The following is a 17,069-nucleotide window of genomic DNA, read 5'->3' as shown; positions in this document are numbered from 1 at the left end:
TTGGAGTATGTAAAGTGCCTGGAACCGTGGCTAGCACAGAGTAGGTGCTCAGTAAATACTAGTTCCTGATCTCATTCCGCCTCCTAGGGGAGGCCACCGGAGGTAACACAACACAAAAAGGGACAGAAGAAACAAGTTCCAAAAGAGGGTGGTGTTCTCAGTAGCATTGTTTCTTGGAACTCTCCAGAGAATCTGAGAAACAACTCCCCAGCCCGCCCCCTCCTTTTGACCAACACCTTCAGGCCAGACTCATGCATAAGGCTTGGTTATAAATCGAGCCCCTCCTCCCCTCCTCCCTGGTCTGGTCTCAGCCTAGGGCTCTGTCTCCATGTAGGGGGTGGGAGTGTTAAGATCCAGCTTTCTGGATTATTGCCAGGAGTCCCATAAAGAACCCAGCTTGGGACCCGGGACCACGACCAGCAGGAAGTGGAAGCTTTTCTGGATGGTGTCAAAGACCTGCTTCCTGCCATCCCCCCTGTGCATGGACCAAAGCCTGTAGGCAGTGCAGCCTGGCGCTAGGAAAGGCCCAACCATCAACCTGGAGAAAGGAAAGGTGCCAGCTACTGGCTCTTCAGGTCAACTCTGTAGTAATGTCCATGTTGTTAAATGTTCATGTTGTTAAAAACCTCAGTGATGCTGGCGAGGGATGTGTTCATTCAGCAAAGAATTCCCGAGTGCCTGATGTGTGCAGGTGCTGTGTGAGGTGCTGGTACATGTGGGGAGAAAAATGTGATGTGGGCCTTCCCCTTAAGAAGTTTGTCATCCTGGGGGAAATGGACACAGCAACAGTGGAGCAGGTACTCGGCTGCGAAATGTGCAGTGAAGGGGAGGCCAGCCACACTTGAGGTTGGGAAGACATCTCAGAAGTGGCGACAATTATATGAGGTCTTGAAGGGTGAGTTGAGGTTTGCCCAGGGGCTAGGTGGAGAGAGCATTCTAGGAGGAAGGACAGTGTGTACAATGGCATGGATGTAGGAAACACTGCAAGGGGAGCAGCCTATAGTTTGGTTTAGCTACATACAGATTCCTGGGAAAGAAGTGTCAGCGGATAGAGGTGGGCAGGAAGTGGGGAGCAGGCCATGAATGGCCTTGTAGGCCTTGCTGAGTAGATGAGATTTTATTATACACATCACGTGGGAGTCTTCTTATGGAATACAACAGAACAGAATCAACAATGACAGTAATTGCTATTATATAGATATAATTATTATGATTATTATTCTATTTTTTTATAAGTGAGTGCTTACTACGTACCAGGTCTTTTTCTAAGGGCTTTACCTGAGTTAATGTGTTAATCCTTAAATTTAACACTTAACACTGTAAAAGGTGTTATTATTACCTCCACTTTACAGCTGAGGAGACTGAGGCACAGGAAGAGAGTAAGTGGCTGGGTTTGAACCCAGGCTGCCGAACTCCAGGGTACATATCTGCCACTGCTGCTTTCCCAGTGAAGAAAAGCAATCATGCAGAGCCCAGAAATGTGATAGAAACACTACTCCTTTCAGTGATTTGTAATTCCTGTCCTAGCCTTGCCTCTGAGATTCGGTTTTTACTCAGTGTTTCGGTGTCAGGCTGCTGTGAAGAGGAATAAATGAGCATTTTATAGGTTCTGAGATCTTTTTTTCTCCCCCCCCCCCTTTTTTTTTTCTTTTAACATCTTTATTGGAGTATAATTGCTTTACAATGGTGTGTTAGTTTCTGCTGTATAACAAAGTGAATCAGCTATATGCATACATCTATCCCCATATCCCCTCCCTCTTGCGTCTCCCTCCTACCCTCCCTATCCCACCCCTCTAGGTGGTCACAAAGCACTGAGCTGATTTCCCTGTGCTATGCGGCTGCTTCCCACTAGCTATCTATTTTACATTTGGTAGTGTATATATGTCCATGCCACTCTCTCACTTCGTCCCAGCTTACCCATCCCCCTCCCCGTGTCCACAAGTCCATTCTCTACGTCTGTGTCTTTATTCCTGTCCTGCCCCTAGGTTCTTCAGAACCTTTTTTTTTTTTTTTACATTCCATATATATGCGTTAGCATATGGTATTTGTTTTTCTCTTTCTGACTTACTTCACTCTGTATGACAGAGTCCAGGTCCATCCACCTTACTACAAATAACTCAATTTTGTTTCTTTTTATGGCTAATATTCCATTGTATACATGCGCCACATCTTCTTTATCCATTCATCTGTCGGTGGACACTTAGGTTCCTTCCACGTCCTGGCTATTGTAAATAGAGCTGCAATGAACATTGTGGTACATGACTCTTTTTGAATTATGTTTTTCTCAGGGTATGTGCCCAGTGGTGGGATTGCTGGGTTGCACGGTAGTTCTATATTTAGTTTTTTAAGGAACCTCCATACTGTTCTCCATAGTGGCTGTATCAGTTTACATTCCCACCAACAGTGCAAGAGAGTTCCCTTTTCTCCACACCCTCTCCAGCATTTGTTGTTTGTAGATTTTTTGATGATGGCCATTCTGACTGGTGTGAGGTGATACCTCATTGTAGTTTTGATTTGCATTTCTCTAATGATTAGTGACGTTGAGCATCCTTTCATGTGTTTGTTGGCAATCTGTATATCTTCTTTGGAGTAACGTCTATTTAGGTCTTCTGCCCATTTTTGGGTTGGGTTGTTGGTTTTTTTGACATTGAGCTACATGAGCTACTTGTAAATTTTGGAGATTACTCCTTTGTCAGTTGCTGCACTTGCAAATATTTTCTCCCATTCTGAGGGTTCTGAGGGTTTTCGTCTTGTTTATGTTTTCCTTTGCTGTGCAAAAGCTTTTAACTTTCATTAGGCCCCATTGTTTATTTTTGTTTTTATTTCCATTTCTCTAGGAGATGGGTCAAAAAGGATCTTGCTGGGATTTATGTCATACAGTGTTCTGCCTATGTTTTCCTCTAAAAGTTTTATAGTGTCTGGTCTTACATTTAGGTCTTTAATCCATTTTGAGTTTATTTTTGTGTATGGTGTTAGGGAGTGTTCTAATTTCATCCTTTTACATGTAGCTGCCCAGTTTTCCCAGCACCACTTATTGAAGAGGCAGTCTTTTCTCCATTTATATTCTTGCCTCCTTTATCAAAAATAAGGTGACCATAGGTGCGTGGGTTTATCTCTGGGCTTTCTATCCTGTTCCATTGATCTATATTTCTGTTTTTGTGCCAGTACCATACTGTCTTGATTACTGTAGCTTTGTAGCATAGACTGAAGTCCAGAAGCCTGATTCCTCCAGCTCCATTTTTCTTTCTCAAGATTGCTTTGGCTATTTGGGGTCTTTTGTGTTTCCATACAAATTGTGAAATTTTTTGTTCTAGTTCTGTGAAAAATGCCATTGGTAGTTTGATAGGGATTGCATTGAATCTGTAGATTGCTTCGGGTAGTATAGTCATTTTCACAATGTTGATTCTTCCAATCCAAGAACACGGTATATCTCTCCATCTGTTTGTATCATCTTTAATTTCTTTCATCAGTGTCTTATAGTTTCCTGCATACACGTCTTTTGTCTCCTTAGGTAGGCTTATTCCTAGGTATTTTATTCTTTTTGTTACAATGGTAAATGGGAGTGTTTCCTTAATTTCTCTTTCAGATTTTTCATCATTAGTGTATAGGAATGCAAGAAACTTCTGTGCATTAATTTTGTATCCTGCTACTTTACCAGATTCATTGATTAGCTCTAGTAGTTTTCTGGTAGCATCTTTAGGATTCTCTATGTATAGTATCATGTCATCTGCAAACAGTGACAGCTTTACTTCTTCTTTTCCGATTTGGATTCCTTTTATTTCTTTGTCTTCTCTGATTGCTGTGGCTAAGACTTCCAAAACTATGTTGAATAATAGTGGTGAGAGTGGACAACCTTGTCTTGTTCCTCATCTTAGAGGAAATGGCTTCAGTTTTTCACCATTGAGAACGATGTCGGCTGTGGTTTGTCATATATGGCCTTTATTATGTTGAGGTAAGTTCCCTCTGTGCCTGCTTTCTGGAGGGTTTTTATCATAAATTGGTGTTGAATTTTGTCAAAAGCTTTCTCTGCATCGATTGAGATGATCATATGGTTTTTCTCCTTCAATTTGTTAATATGGTGTATCACATTGATTGATCTGTGTATATTGAAGAATCCTTGCATTCCCGGGATAAACCCCACTTGATCATGGTTTATGATCCTTTTAATTGCTGTTGGACTCTGTTTGCTAGTATTTTGTTGAGGATTTTTGCATCTATGTTCATCAGTGATATTGGCCTGTAGTTTTCTTTCTTTGTGACATCTTTGTCTGGTTTTGGTATCAGGGTGATGGTGGCCTCATAGAATGAGTCTGGGAGTGTTCCTCCTTCTGCTATATTTTGCAAGAGTTTGAGAAGGATAGGTGTTAGCTCTTCTCTAAATGTTTCATAGAATTCGCCTGTGAAGCCATCTGGTCCTGGGCTATTGTTTGTTGGAAGATTTTTAATCACAGTTTCAATTTCAGTGCTTGTGATTGGTCTGTTTATATTTTCTATTTCTTCCTGGTTCAGTCTTGGAAGGTTGTGCTTTTCTAAGAATTTGTCCATTTCTTCCAGGTTGTCCATTTTATCGGCATGTTGTTGCCTGGAGTAATCTCTCATGATCCTCTGTATTTCTGCAGGGTCAGTTGTTACTTCCCCTTTTTCATTTCTAAATCTGTTGATTTGAGTCTTCTCCCTTTTTTTCTTAGTCTGGCTAATGGTTTATCAATTTTGTTTATCTTCTCAAAGAACCAGCTTTTAGTTTTATTGATCTTTGCTATTGTTTTCTTCATTTCTTTTTCATTTATTTCTGATCTGATCTTTATGATTTCTTTCCTTCTGCTAACTTTGGGGGGTTTTTTGTTGTTCTTCTTCTTCTTTCTCTGATTGATTTAGGTGTAAGGTTAGGTTGTTTATTTGAGATTTTTCTTGTTTCTTGAGGTAGGATTATATTGTTACAAACTTCCCTCTTAGAACTGCTTTTGCTGCATCCCATACGTTTTGGGTCATCGTGTGTTCATTGTCATTTGTTTCTAGGTTGTTTTTGATTTCCTTTTTGATTTCTTCAGTGATTTCTTGGTTATTTAGTAGCATATTGTTTAGCCTCCATGTGTTTGTATTTTTTACAGATTTTTTCCTGTAATTGATATCTAGTCTCATAGCGCTGTGGTCAGAAAAGATACTTGATACGATTTCAATTTTCTTAAATTTACCAAGGCTTGATTTGTGACCCAAGATATGATCTATCCTGGAGAATGTTCCATGAGCACTTGAGAAGAAAGTGTATTCTGTTGTTTTTGGATGGAATGTCCTATAAATATCAATTAAGTCCATCTTGTTTAATGTATCATTTTTTTAAAATTAATTAATTAATTTATTTATGGCTGTGTTGGGTCTTCGTTTCTGGGTGAGGGCTTTCTCTAGTTGTGGCAAGTGGGGGCCACTCTTCATCGCGGTGTGCAGGCCTCTCACTATCACGGCCTCTCTTGTTACGGAGCACAGGCTCCAGACGCGCAGGCTCAGCAATTGTGGCTCACGGGCCTAGTCGCTCCGCGGCATGTGAGATCTTCCGAGACCGGGGCTCGAACCCGTGTCCCCTGCATTGGCAGGCAGATTCTCAACCACTGCGCCACCAGGGAAGCCCTTTAATGTATCATTTAAAGCTTGGGTTTCCATATTTATTTTCATTTTGGATGATCTGTCCATTGGTGAAAGTGGGGTGTTAAAGTCCCCTACTAGGATTGTGTTACTGTCGATGTCCCCTTTTATGGCTGTTAGCATTTGCCTTATGTATTGAGGTGCTCCTATGTTGAGTGCATAAGTATTTACAATTGTTATATCTTCTTCTTGGATTGACCCCTTGATCATTATGTCGTGTCCTTCTTTGTCTCTTGTAATAGTCTTTATTTTAAAGTCTGTTTTATCGGATATGAGAATTGCTACTCCAGCTTTCTTTTGATTTCCATTTTCATGGAATATCTTTTTCCATCCCCTCCCTTTCAGTCTGTATGTGTCCCTAGGTCTGAAGTGGGTCTCTTGTGGACAGCATATATATGGTGGGTCTTGTTTTTGTATCCATTCAGCCAGTCTGTGTCTTTTGTTTGGAAAATTTAATCCATTTACATTTCAGGTAGTTATCGATATGTATGTTCCTATTACCACTTTCTTAATTGTTTTGGTTTGTTATTGCAGGTCTTTTCCTTCTCTTGTGTTCCCTGCCTAGAGAAGTTCCTTTAGCATTTGTTGTAAAGCTGGTTTGGTGGTGCTGAATTCTCTTAGCTTTTGCTTGTCTGTAAAGGTTTTAATTTCTCCATCGAATCTGAATGAGATCCTTGCTGGGTAGAGTAATCTTGGTTGTAGGTTTTTCCCTTCCATCACTTTAAATATGTCCTGCCACTCCCTTCTGGCTTGCAGAGTTTCTGCTGAAAGATCAGCTGTTAACCTTATGGGGATTCCCTTGTATGTTATTTGTTGTTTCTCCCTTGCTGCTTTTAATATTTTTTCTTTGTATTTAATTTTTGATAGTTTGATTAATATGTGTCTTGGTGTGTTTCTCCTTGGATTTATCCTGTATGGGACTCTCTGTGCTTCTTGGACTTGATTGACTATTTCCTTTCCCATAGTAGGGAAGTTTTCAACTATAATCTCTTCAAATATTTTCTCAGTCCCCTTCTTTTTCTCTTCTTCTTCTGGAACCCCTATAATTCAAATGTTGGTGCATTTAATGTTGTCCCAGTGGTCTCTGAGACTGTCCTCAATTCTTTTCATTATTTTTTCTTCATTCTTCTCTGCAGTAGTTATTTCCACTATTTTATCTTCCAGGTCACTTATCTGTTCTTCTGCCTCAGTTATTCTGCTATTGATTCCTTCTAGAGAATTTTAAATTTCATTTATTGTGCTGTTCATCACTGTTTGTTTGCTCTTTCATTCTTCTAAGTCCTTGTTAAATGCTTCTTGTATTTTCTCCATTCTATTTCCAAGATTTTGGATCATCTTTACTATCATTACTCTGAATTCTTTTTCAGGTAGACTGCCTATTTCCTCTTCATTTGTTTGGTCTGCTGGGTTTTTGCCTTGTTCCTTCATCTGCTGTGTGTTTCTCTGTCTTCTCATTTTGCTTACCTTACTGTGTTTGGGGTCTCCTTTTTGCAGGCTGTAGGTTTGTAGTTCCCGTTGTTTTTGGTGTCTGCCCCCAATGGCTGAAGTTGTTTCAGTGGGTTGTGTAGGCTTCCTGGTCGAGGGGACTGGTGTTTGTGTTCTGGTGGATGAGGCTGGATCTTGTCTTTCTGGTGGGCAGGACTTTGTCCGGTGGTGTGTATTATGATTTTAGGCAGCCTCTCTGCTAATGGTTGGGGATGTGTTCCTGTCTTGCTAGTTGTTTGGCATAGGGTGTCCAGCACTGGAGCTTGCTGGTCATTGAGTGTAGCTGGGTCTTAGCATTGAGATGGAGATCTCTTGGAGAGCTTTCGGTGTTTGATATTACAGGGAGCTGGGAGGTCTCTGGTGGACCAGTGTCCTGAACTCGGCTCTCCCACCTCAGAGGCACAGGCCTGACACCTGGCCAGAGCACCAAGACCCTGTCAGCCACACGGCTTTTGGCAAGTCTGAGGTCTTCTGCCACCATTCAGTAGGTGTTCTGTAGGAGTTGTTCCACATGTAGATGTATTTCTGATGTATTTGTGGGGAGGAAGGTGATTTCCACTTCTTACTCCTCCGCCATCTTGAAGGTCTCCTCGTTCTGAGGTCTTAGGATGAAAGGTTTCTGTCTTTAAGATCCATATTTCAAATAATTCACAGTCGTTCCATTGTTAATGTTGCCTGGTTAATGTCCCGCTCTCTGTGAATGTCAGCTCTTTCCCGAGAAGCTGCCTGCTGACAGCAGGAATGCTTCTGAGCTGACTGCTCCGCGAGCAGGCGCCAGGCCTGGTCCTGGGGTGGCCTCTGGAGTGAAATGCAGCAGCATTTGCCCGCCTTCTCACCAGGGGAGATTAACATTATTGACCCCTACAATAGACCAGGCAAAGTGTCTAGTGGTCTATAGCTATTATCTCATTTCATCTTTACAACAACCTTAGGCAGGTGGTCTTAACATCCCCATTTTTCAGATGAGGAAACTGAGGCTTACGGAGGTGAAGACTCTTGCTAAGATCACACAGCTAATAAATGGCAGAGCTGGAATCTGAACCCAGTCTGACCGACTATAAAACCCACTCGCTTTCCCCCACAACATTCTAAGCTTGTGAGTTAAGTATTACCCTCCCTGCTTTATAAATAAGGGAACAGAGGCTCAGAGAGGTATAATCACTTACCTGAGGTCACATAGCAAGTGCATCGCAGCAGTGGGGTTGGAGCCCAAGCCTGTCTGTCTCCAAGGACTCCAGGACAACCTTTCATCCTGGTTCAGCCTGGACTCTAAGGAAGTCACAGTCCCTGGAATCAGGAGAATATTCTGTTCTTCAGTCCCCAATTCCCAAGCCCAGCACCCACTCCTAGCTTTGTGTGTCTGGCAGAACAAAGAGGTTGCTCTGCCTTTTCTGCCTCTTCACCCCATGGCCTGGAGGGTCTGACTCTGCACTACTGGGGTGAACCCTGAATCAAAAACCAGAAGACTGGGTCAAGTCCTTGTGTCACCCTCTTGACCTTGGGCAAGTCACTCATTTGTAAACTGGGGGCGGTGAGTGCCCTGTTGGCTTCTCAGGGGAGCGGGGTGGGGGGAGAATCAGAGCAAGCAATGTGGACCAGAAAAGGTTTTGAAACCAGCCCAGGATGGTACACCTATGAGGGGGCAGTATGAGTATCATTATCATTTTGTTGTTTTCTTCCTTCCCTCTCCCCTCTTGCTTTCCTGCAGCCTCTACCAGCAGGAGGGCACTGTGCAGGCCTCTCTCCAAACCCACAGTTAGTGACTCCCCTCTGGTCTGGCTTGTTAGACCACATTTCTCACAGTTTTCGCCCCTCAGCCCTTGGCCCTCCAACTGTCTTGAAGACCTCTGTCTCCCACCCTTGAGAATACTTTATTCCCTAAGGGGAAGATTCCAGGGCAGATAACCCAGCTGCTTTCCTGACAAAACCCAAAAGTAAATAAAGGAAGATTTACTGAGTACCTGCAACTTGCCAGGCACTTGAAATGTTTAATACTGACAGCAACCCTGAGAATTTTTCCTCATTTACTTTTGATGAAAGCAAGGCTCAGAGGGGCCAGATGCTTAGGGCATGCTGGAGAAAGGATTCCAGCTCTGGGCTGTCTCACTCACTGGGAAGCCAGACCTTCTACTCCATTCTGCACACCCTGCCAGTGGGCAGGTCCTTCTGATGCCCAAGTCTGTGGCTGTCTGTCGTGGAGGCTGAAGCCAGGACTAACAAGTCCTAGGCTGGGAAGGTTACCTTTTCCTTCAGGCTGCTTAGGATCTTTCAATCACCAGAAGAAATGGAGACTCTGGGGACATCGCTATTCCTGGCCCCTTCATCCCAGCCCCACTTCAGCCTCAGAGCACCAAATGGGCCTGAAGGAGGCAGTGGGCTGAGGCCTTTGTCTGCCTTCGGTGCCTGCAGAGGGCAGTCTCTTATGTGGGCAGGAAAGGACGCTGTACTTGGGAGTCAAAGATTCCGCTTCCAGTGGGCACCACCAACAACCGGGTGTGATCTTGGACAGGTCTCATCACTTCTCTGAGCCTTGGCTTCTTGGTCTGCGAAGTGGGACCATATCCTCACCTCACTGCTGTGTGAGCGGGATAAATGAGTCACCCTGTGAAAGTGCTCTACAGGGAAAGCAGGGTAGGACCTGCTGCATGATGTGCAGGACTCAGAGCAAACATAAATGTGGGTTCCCTTTCAAGGCGGTGGCTGCGGAGCGTGACACTAAGCGCCAGGCCCTTGGAAGCACGGGGCCCCCTGCGTGCCCAGGCGCTGAGGTTAGGGGCGGTGGGGCGCATCCTCCCCCTAGCGGCAGCTGCGCACCGCCTCGGCTCCTGGGCCTCATGGTGAGGCCCAGGCTGAGGGTCCCGCGGCTCGTTCGGAGGGCCGTCTGCTCCATCTAGCGGCGCATGGCGAGCAGCACCGCCGCGCGCACCCAGCTGGCCACGGCCTCCCGTGTTCCACTCACCCTACGTGGGCGAGGGAGTGCTTCCGAGTCACACCGGCGGCCTCATCTTCATTCCCCATCTCCCATCGCTCACCACGTCCTCTGCATTGTCCTCCAGGGTCTCACATTGGCCCTTCCCCGTCATTAGTTCCTTGGTCCACTCAGCCGCCACTCACTCCCCATGGTTTTGGTCAAATTCATTGAGGTCCCCACCATCCCTCCCAGAGCCGGTCGCTCTTCAGCCTCTGGAGACACCCTCTCTTCAGCTCCATTCCTGCCTGCATCTCCATCTTCCTCGGAGCCCTGTGGCTCTCTGCCACCTCCAGAGAGAGCCCCTTCCCTCGGCCTGGCATCTGAGGCCGTCCCCCTGGTAGCCCCAGCCTGACTCCTCACCTTCCCCATCTTGGCCTGTCCATGATCCTTTACACATCCCTGGCTTCCTGACACCCATCCCTGACTTGGGGTCCCCTCCTCCTGCCTGTGGCCTCTCCAGGTCCCACCTCTGTTGGGAAGCCTTCCAGACTACTAGAATCCTCAGGGGTGCCATCCCCTTTGTGTGAACAGCAGTATGGGGGTGCTGCTGGAGTCAGAGGTGGCCAGGTCAGGGGTGTGCACAGAATGACTTTTTGTGAAATGACTTACATTAGGCATTTAGAATGGCTAAACGTTGTTATGGCCATTATTATCATTACATTCTGTATCCATTAATTACTAGCAGTGACCTTGGGCCCCCTGATTTCACTTCGCTGAGCACCCCCCCCCCAATCTGGAAAGTGGAGATGTTATTTTTATTCCTATCCCGGAGGATTGTTATGATACTAAATGAGATGCTGTACAGAATTCAATAGGATTCAATAGAATCCACGATGGTCCATCTTTCTCCATCTGTCCCCAAGCACTCACCTATTCTGTGTCAGCATGACAGTGAGGGCCTTTGGCTCCTTGGACTGGGCAGGGAGTGGGGGGCTAGGAGACAGGAGGATTGGGTACTCTTAGTTCCCGATCCTCTGCCACAAAATCCTGGCCACCCCTCAGGTGTTCTAGTATGGAGAAGGGGCCTGGCTTGGGCTTTGGGAGGTGGATAGAAGGGGTGGGACTGCATTTCCAGGCTTCCTGTTGGGGGTAGGGAGCAATGTAATATAGCTGGAGAAACTTGGCTGGAACAAACTGGCCAGAAGACAGACCAGGGAAGGTAAGATGATGAAGCTTGTTCACGTAAAGTGCTTCTTGAGGAGCGGAGGTCCCAGAGTGGTAGGTAAACCATGAAAGCTGTTGGTGGTGTGGCCTGGGATCCCAGACCAATTTTTACATTTTTTTCTTTTTTTGGCCACACCATGTGGCATGTGGAACTTCCCTGACCAGGGGTTGAACCCGCGCCCCCTGCAGTGGAAGGATGGAGTCTTAACCCCTGGACCACCAGGGAAGTCCCCCCAGACCAATTTTTAAAAACATCTGTAAAATATAATTGACATACAATAAACTACACATATTTAAAGTGTATAATTTAATATTTTTGGTGTATGTATATACTCATGAAATCATCACACAATCGAAATAATAAATACATCCATCACCCCCAAAAGTCTCCTCTCGCCCCTTGGTGATCTCTCTCACTCCTTCTCTCCACACTGACCCTCCCCAGCCCCAGACAACCACTCATCTGCTTCTTGTCACTATAGATTAGTTTGTGTTTTCTAGAATTTTATGTTAATGGACGTATATAGCATGTATTCTTTTTTGTCTGGCTTCTTTCATCAGTATAATTATTTTGAGATTCATCCATGTTGTGTCTATCAATAATTCATTTTTCTTTATTGCTGAGTTGTATTCCATTGTGTTATGGATACACCACAGTTTGTTTATCCACTCACCTTGTGATGGACATTTGGCATTAGCCTGGTATATTACCACCACTTGCTAGTGGGGAAAAATGGTCATAGAATTTAGGGCAGAGGTTGTAAATTGATGACCTCTGAGCCCAATCCAAGCTCAATCCCAATCTTATACTTGTTTGGTTTGGTCTGCCTGGTGTTTTTTAAAATACTGAGCTACTTGCTAGAATATAGAACTTCAGATTTTTAGGGACTTCCCTCATGGTCCAGTGGTAAAGAATCCGCCTTATAACGCAGGGGACCAGGGTTCGATCCCTGGTCGGGGAATTAAGATCCCACATGCCGCAGGGCAACTAAATCCGTGCACCACAACTACTGAGCTCGCAGGCCTCAACTAGAGAGCCTGCGTGCCACAGACTACATAGCCCATGTGCTCTGGAGCCCAGTGCCACAACTACAGAGCTCACGCGGCCTGGAGCCTGCATGCCACAACTAGACGACGGAGCCTAAATAAATACATAAATAATTAAAAAAAAGAAAAAAGAAAAAAAAGAAATTCGGATTTTCAACTTTACTTGAAAAAATTGTTAGGTCTAACACACAGGGCCCAAATTCCAAAAATATGGCAGCAGTCCCTAGAGCTGTGATATAGTTTCCTCCTTCGCACTGGGTATATATTCTTTGGTTTTCAACTCATTTTTTTAGTCTGCTTTGCTCTGTATACACATTGAACCTGGCAGTTCCTGTCTTAGTGGTTAAGTGCAGCAGTCAGAAAGTCCTGGGTTCAAATCACTCTGCGACTTATTAGGTATTTGATCATGGTCAGGTTATTTAATCTCTCAGTAACCTCATTAGTAAGTGGGAATAATAACAGAACTAATTTCAGGGTAGTGAGGATTAAATGTATGAGAGCATGACATAAGTGCTCTGTAAATTATATTTAATATTATTATTATATTATGGGTGCAAAGTATCAGTAGGTGGCAGAGCAGTGTAGTGGATGTGGCACTAGTCTGGGTTTCTGGGTCCAGCTTTGCTGCAACCCATCTGTGTAGCTGTGGGCTTTGTTTGCTCCATCTGTCTTATGAAGGAGTGGGGCTGGGGTCAGTTAGCAAGTGTCAAGTTGCAAGTTACAGGAGGTTCAACTCAAACTGCCTTAAATAATAACAAATGAATTTATTGATACATACAACCAAAACACTGGCAGGACATGTAGCTTCAGGTGAAGCTTGATCCAGCAGTTCAATGAAATCCTCAAGGAGTCCATTTGTTTTCATCTCTGCCTTGCCTTCTGTGGTATTATGTTCATCTATAGGTTGACTTTCCTGCAGGTTACAAAATGATTGCCTGTATGTCCCAGGGCTATGTGCTTTTTCATTCATGTCCAGCGGGAAAACGAGGGACTTCGTTTCATCGTTCTCTGTAAACACCCTAAAATTCATGATGATTGCACTGGCTTCAGTCTTAAGCCTGCCCCTGAACCAATCACTGTGGCCAGGGGCATGGGAGGTAATGATTAGCCTAGACTAGGTCATGTGCTCCATTTCTAGAACTGTGAGTACAGTTAGCTCTCAGAATCTCATGGGTCATCAAAAGTCCACTCAGTGGGGCTGGCTGCTCCTGAGGTTTTCCCCTTCTCTTCAAGATCTGGGTTTTTTGGCAGAGGTTGTTGAGGTCTGCCAATTAGATTGGGCCTTATATTGATGTGAAGGGACTTATCTCAGCTCCTCTAAGAAACCCATAGGGGCCTCTTTGTGCATGTTTCCCTTTAGAGGAAGAGTAATTTGGCTTGAAGTCATGGACTTGTTTTCATTGCTTTAGTTTTCACGACAGCCGCTTTCTAACGCCTTCTGGTGTTTGTATATCATTACAGCTAGTTTTAGGAATAGGTGGAGAAGGTCTTCATGTTCTCTAAGAAATGGAGCTGGGCATGGAGTTTGGAGTTTGGCAGGCTTTAAAGCCCATTTCCAGCTGTTGTGGGCAGTTTCCTCCGTGTCTCTGGGCATCCTTTTTTTTCATCCGAAGAATAGGTGCCTAGGATGCCTACTTCACAAGGTTGTTGTGAGATTCAAGTAGGATCTCATCCATAGAGAGCCTGGCTCCAAGCAGTGGTCCCCAGTCCCATCTATACTTCCTCCTGGAAGCCTCTCCAATGGGCCTTGCTGGCCTCTGCTCAGAGGATTTATTCAGAGATGGGATGTTAGAGAACCACAGGATTGGTCATGATGGGAATCTCCATTTCCACAACAGATCTGATTTCCTTAATGGAGCAAGAGGTAGAATCTCAGAAGCCTGAGCAAGAAGTCACAGCAAGCCTAGGCCCAGATTTTGTATAAATGCCTGGTGATCTCCCCCCCACCCCTGAGATCACATCAAGCTCAGCTCGGAGGAGCCTTCCCTCCCCACCCTGTCTAAAGCAGCCTCCCAAGTCACCCCGGTCATTTTCTATCACATCACACTTTTGTTCTCTTCATGCCACTTTATCCCTAATTATTTTATTTGTTTTCTGTTTCCTCCCGTTAGAAAATAAGATTCATGAGAGCAGGACACATATCTGGCCTAGTCATTACTTGTTTTAGGTTAGGTTCCTCTAGAATCCAGCCCTGGGACAAGGATGTGGGATTCAGTAGTTTATCCGGGAGGGGATTCCAGGAAGCAATGGTAGGAGAATGCAGGAAATGAGACAGGGAAGAGAAAGAGGTCAGTAAGGGGTGTACTTTTGAGCAGATTACTACTGTGGGTGATTGGGGCTCAATCCTAGTGGAGAAATCTGGGAGAAGATACAGAGTTCTTCCTACTGAGGAGAGGGGTCTGAGGTATTGAGCCACCAACTCTCATTGGTCATTGGCTAAGGGCTACTCCTGGGAAGTGCTAACTACCTGATTCTTCCTGCCTGCCCTGCCCACAAACAGAGTGGGGCTATCTTGGCCACAGTCTGTCTGTGACAGTCAGAGTGACAGGCAAAAAGTCACAGGCATTTGCAGCCAGCAGCCGTTGAGTCCACCTGTGCAGTCAGTGAGTGCCAGGCGTGTCTGATAAGGCGTCTACTACACGGGTGAATCCCCATCAGCAGGCACGATGACTGGCAAATAGTGACAATTTGTTGGATGATTCAGGAGAAGCAGGATCCCTCCAGGAGGCCAAGAGGATGGGTGTTCCAAGCTGAGAACCTCTTTTCTCTTAATACCCCAGTTGCTGAGGGATGCATGGATTCACAAAAGCCCAGGCCTCTTTTTGTTTCTGTGCTTCTGTGGAAACTGCAGCATTTATTTTTTTCCTTGTTCCTTTATTAAAAGCTTTGATGAGTGGTGGCCCATATTCTCGCAGTTGCTCCAACAGGTTGTCCTTTTCTCCCTACCTCACCAGGACAACCAACTTCCTTTCTGTTGATTATTCATCTTAGGACAAGTTTTGAATCTTCCTTCCATTCTGATTTCTCTCTGAACATCTCCAGATGCTGATTTTCCTCTCAGTATTGGGTTATTGGGTGCCGAGGACTGAATTGGGCTTCTTAGCTGTGGTCTGGCCAGGACAGGGAGAAGGGTAGCAGCCCTTCCACTCTCCTAGGGCAAGGGCTCTCAATTCTAGGTGTACACTGGAATCACCTGGGGAACTTTTAAAGCATATTGATGCTCAGGGCCCCACCTCTAGAAATTCTGATTTAGAACCTGGGATAAGGCCCAGGCATTTGGTACTTTGAAAATTTTCCCTAAGTGTGCCTCCCCAAGTGATTTTGATAAGAAGCCATGGTGGAGAAACACTGGCCTAAATCTTACAAAGGCATCAAACAAAGGCATCTGAAAAGGTCAGAGGTATGTGTAGGTTCAGGTGCAGCTTGATCTAGCAGCTCAATGGTCTCATCAATTTCTGGTTTATTTTTGAATTTTTTATTAAAAATAAACCTCTTTGCCTTGCCTTCTGTGATTCTGGTTTCTCTCCCCTTTGGTTATCAGATAACCTCTCAGAATTCCTAAATCACTACCAGCATGTCCTAGGACTGCTGTCTCATTCATGTCCAATAGGAGAGAGAACATCTTTGCCCCATTGTTCCCAGCGCAAGTCTTGAGATTCATGCTGTGTGGACTGGCATAGGTATCAAGCCTTGCTCTGAACCAATCACTGTAGCCAGGGGGATGGTTCAGGTCATGTGCTCCATTCACAGCACTGGGTATGGTCCCCAGTGTGGCTCTCTACGCACTTTACAATCATCTGGGCAGCTTCTAAGGAATTCTGATGCCTGGGTTCTACACTCAGAGATTCTACTTAATTGATCTGGGGTGGGGCCCAGGTGTTGGCATTTTTCAAAGTTCCCCAGGTGATTATGATGTGCAGCCAGGGTGGAGAACCATGGCCTAGACATTGTACAGCCTCAGGATGCAGGTTCACACCCCACACTGGAAAGGTCACAAGAATAGATCGTCTGCTTGGACCTAAGTATATGCCTTGCTAGGGGCCAGCCACATGTCCAGCAGCCTTAGATGACCACGTGGCTGCACTCAGGAAGCTCAAATAGAGAAACAGAGCTGTGGCCTCTATAATTTCCAGCCCTAAGCAGCAGCAGCCAATGGCAATCAGATTGGGAATATTTCATCCATGCAGAGGTGTGGGGACCTGCTCTTGCTAGTGATCCACGGGTACCTGAGGCTTTTCCCTTCTCTATATCTGTTTTCTCATCTACTATTTGGATTCAAAGAATGCCGTTGCCTCTCTGAGCTGACTGGAGATTAATGAGATTTGTGCGAGGTACCCTCAGTTCCTTGGGGCGAGGCAGAATCCCCTAGTAGGAAGGCTCTAGGAGAAAGCGGGAAGAGTTTAATCTCTCTATGGAGCTGTGCTACCTTAGGCAGTTTCCCTTCCCTCTCTGAGCTTCAGTGTGCAAACCAGCAAAATGAAGACTCTACCTTCCAGAGCATTCTGCCATGAAATGAGATAAAGCATATAAGCCCCTAGTGCAGCCCTTGGCACGTAACAGGGGTTCAGTAAATTGCTTTTCTTCCAAGAATGCCACTGTTAGCTCTTAATCTTCTTAATGTGATGTCAAATGAGGAAACCAAGACCCACAGTGTCCAATATAAACAATCATTTGCTGTTTATAGGCTGAAGCCTCTTGATCAACTCCTGGACTCCAAGTCCCTCAGCAGGGGGTCCTGACCACCTCTTCATCTCTGTACCCCCAA

Source organism: Eschrichtius robustus, chromosome 2 (genome assembly GCF_028021215.1).
Source record: "Eschrichtius robustus isolate mEscRob2 chromosome 2, mEscRob2.pri, whole genome shotgun sequence".
Lineage (NCBI taxonomy): Eukaryota > Metazoa > Chordata > Mammalia > Artiodactyla > Eschrichtiidae > Eschrichtius > Eschrichtius robustus.
This window is presented reverse-complemented; position numbering follows the sequence as displayed.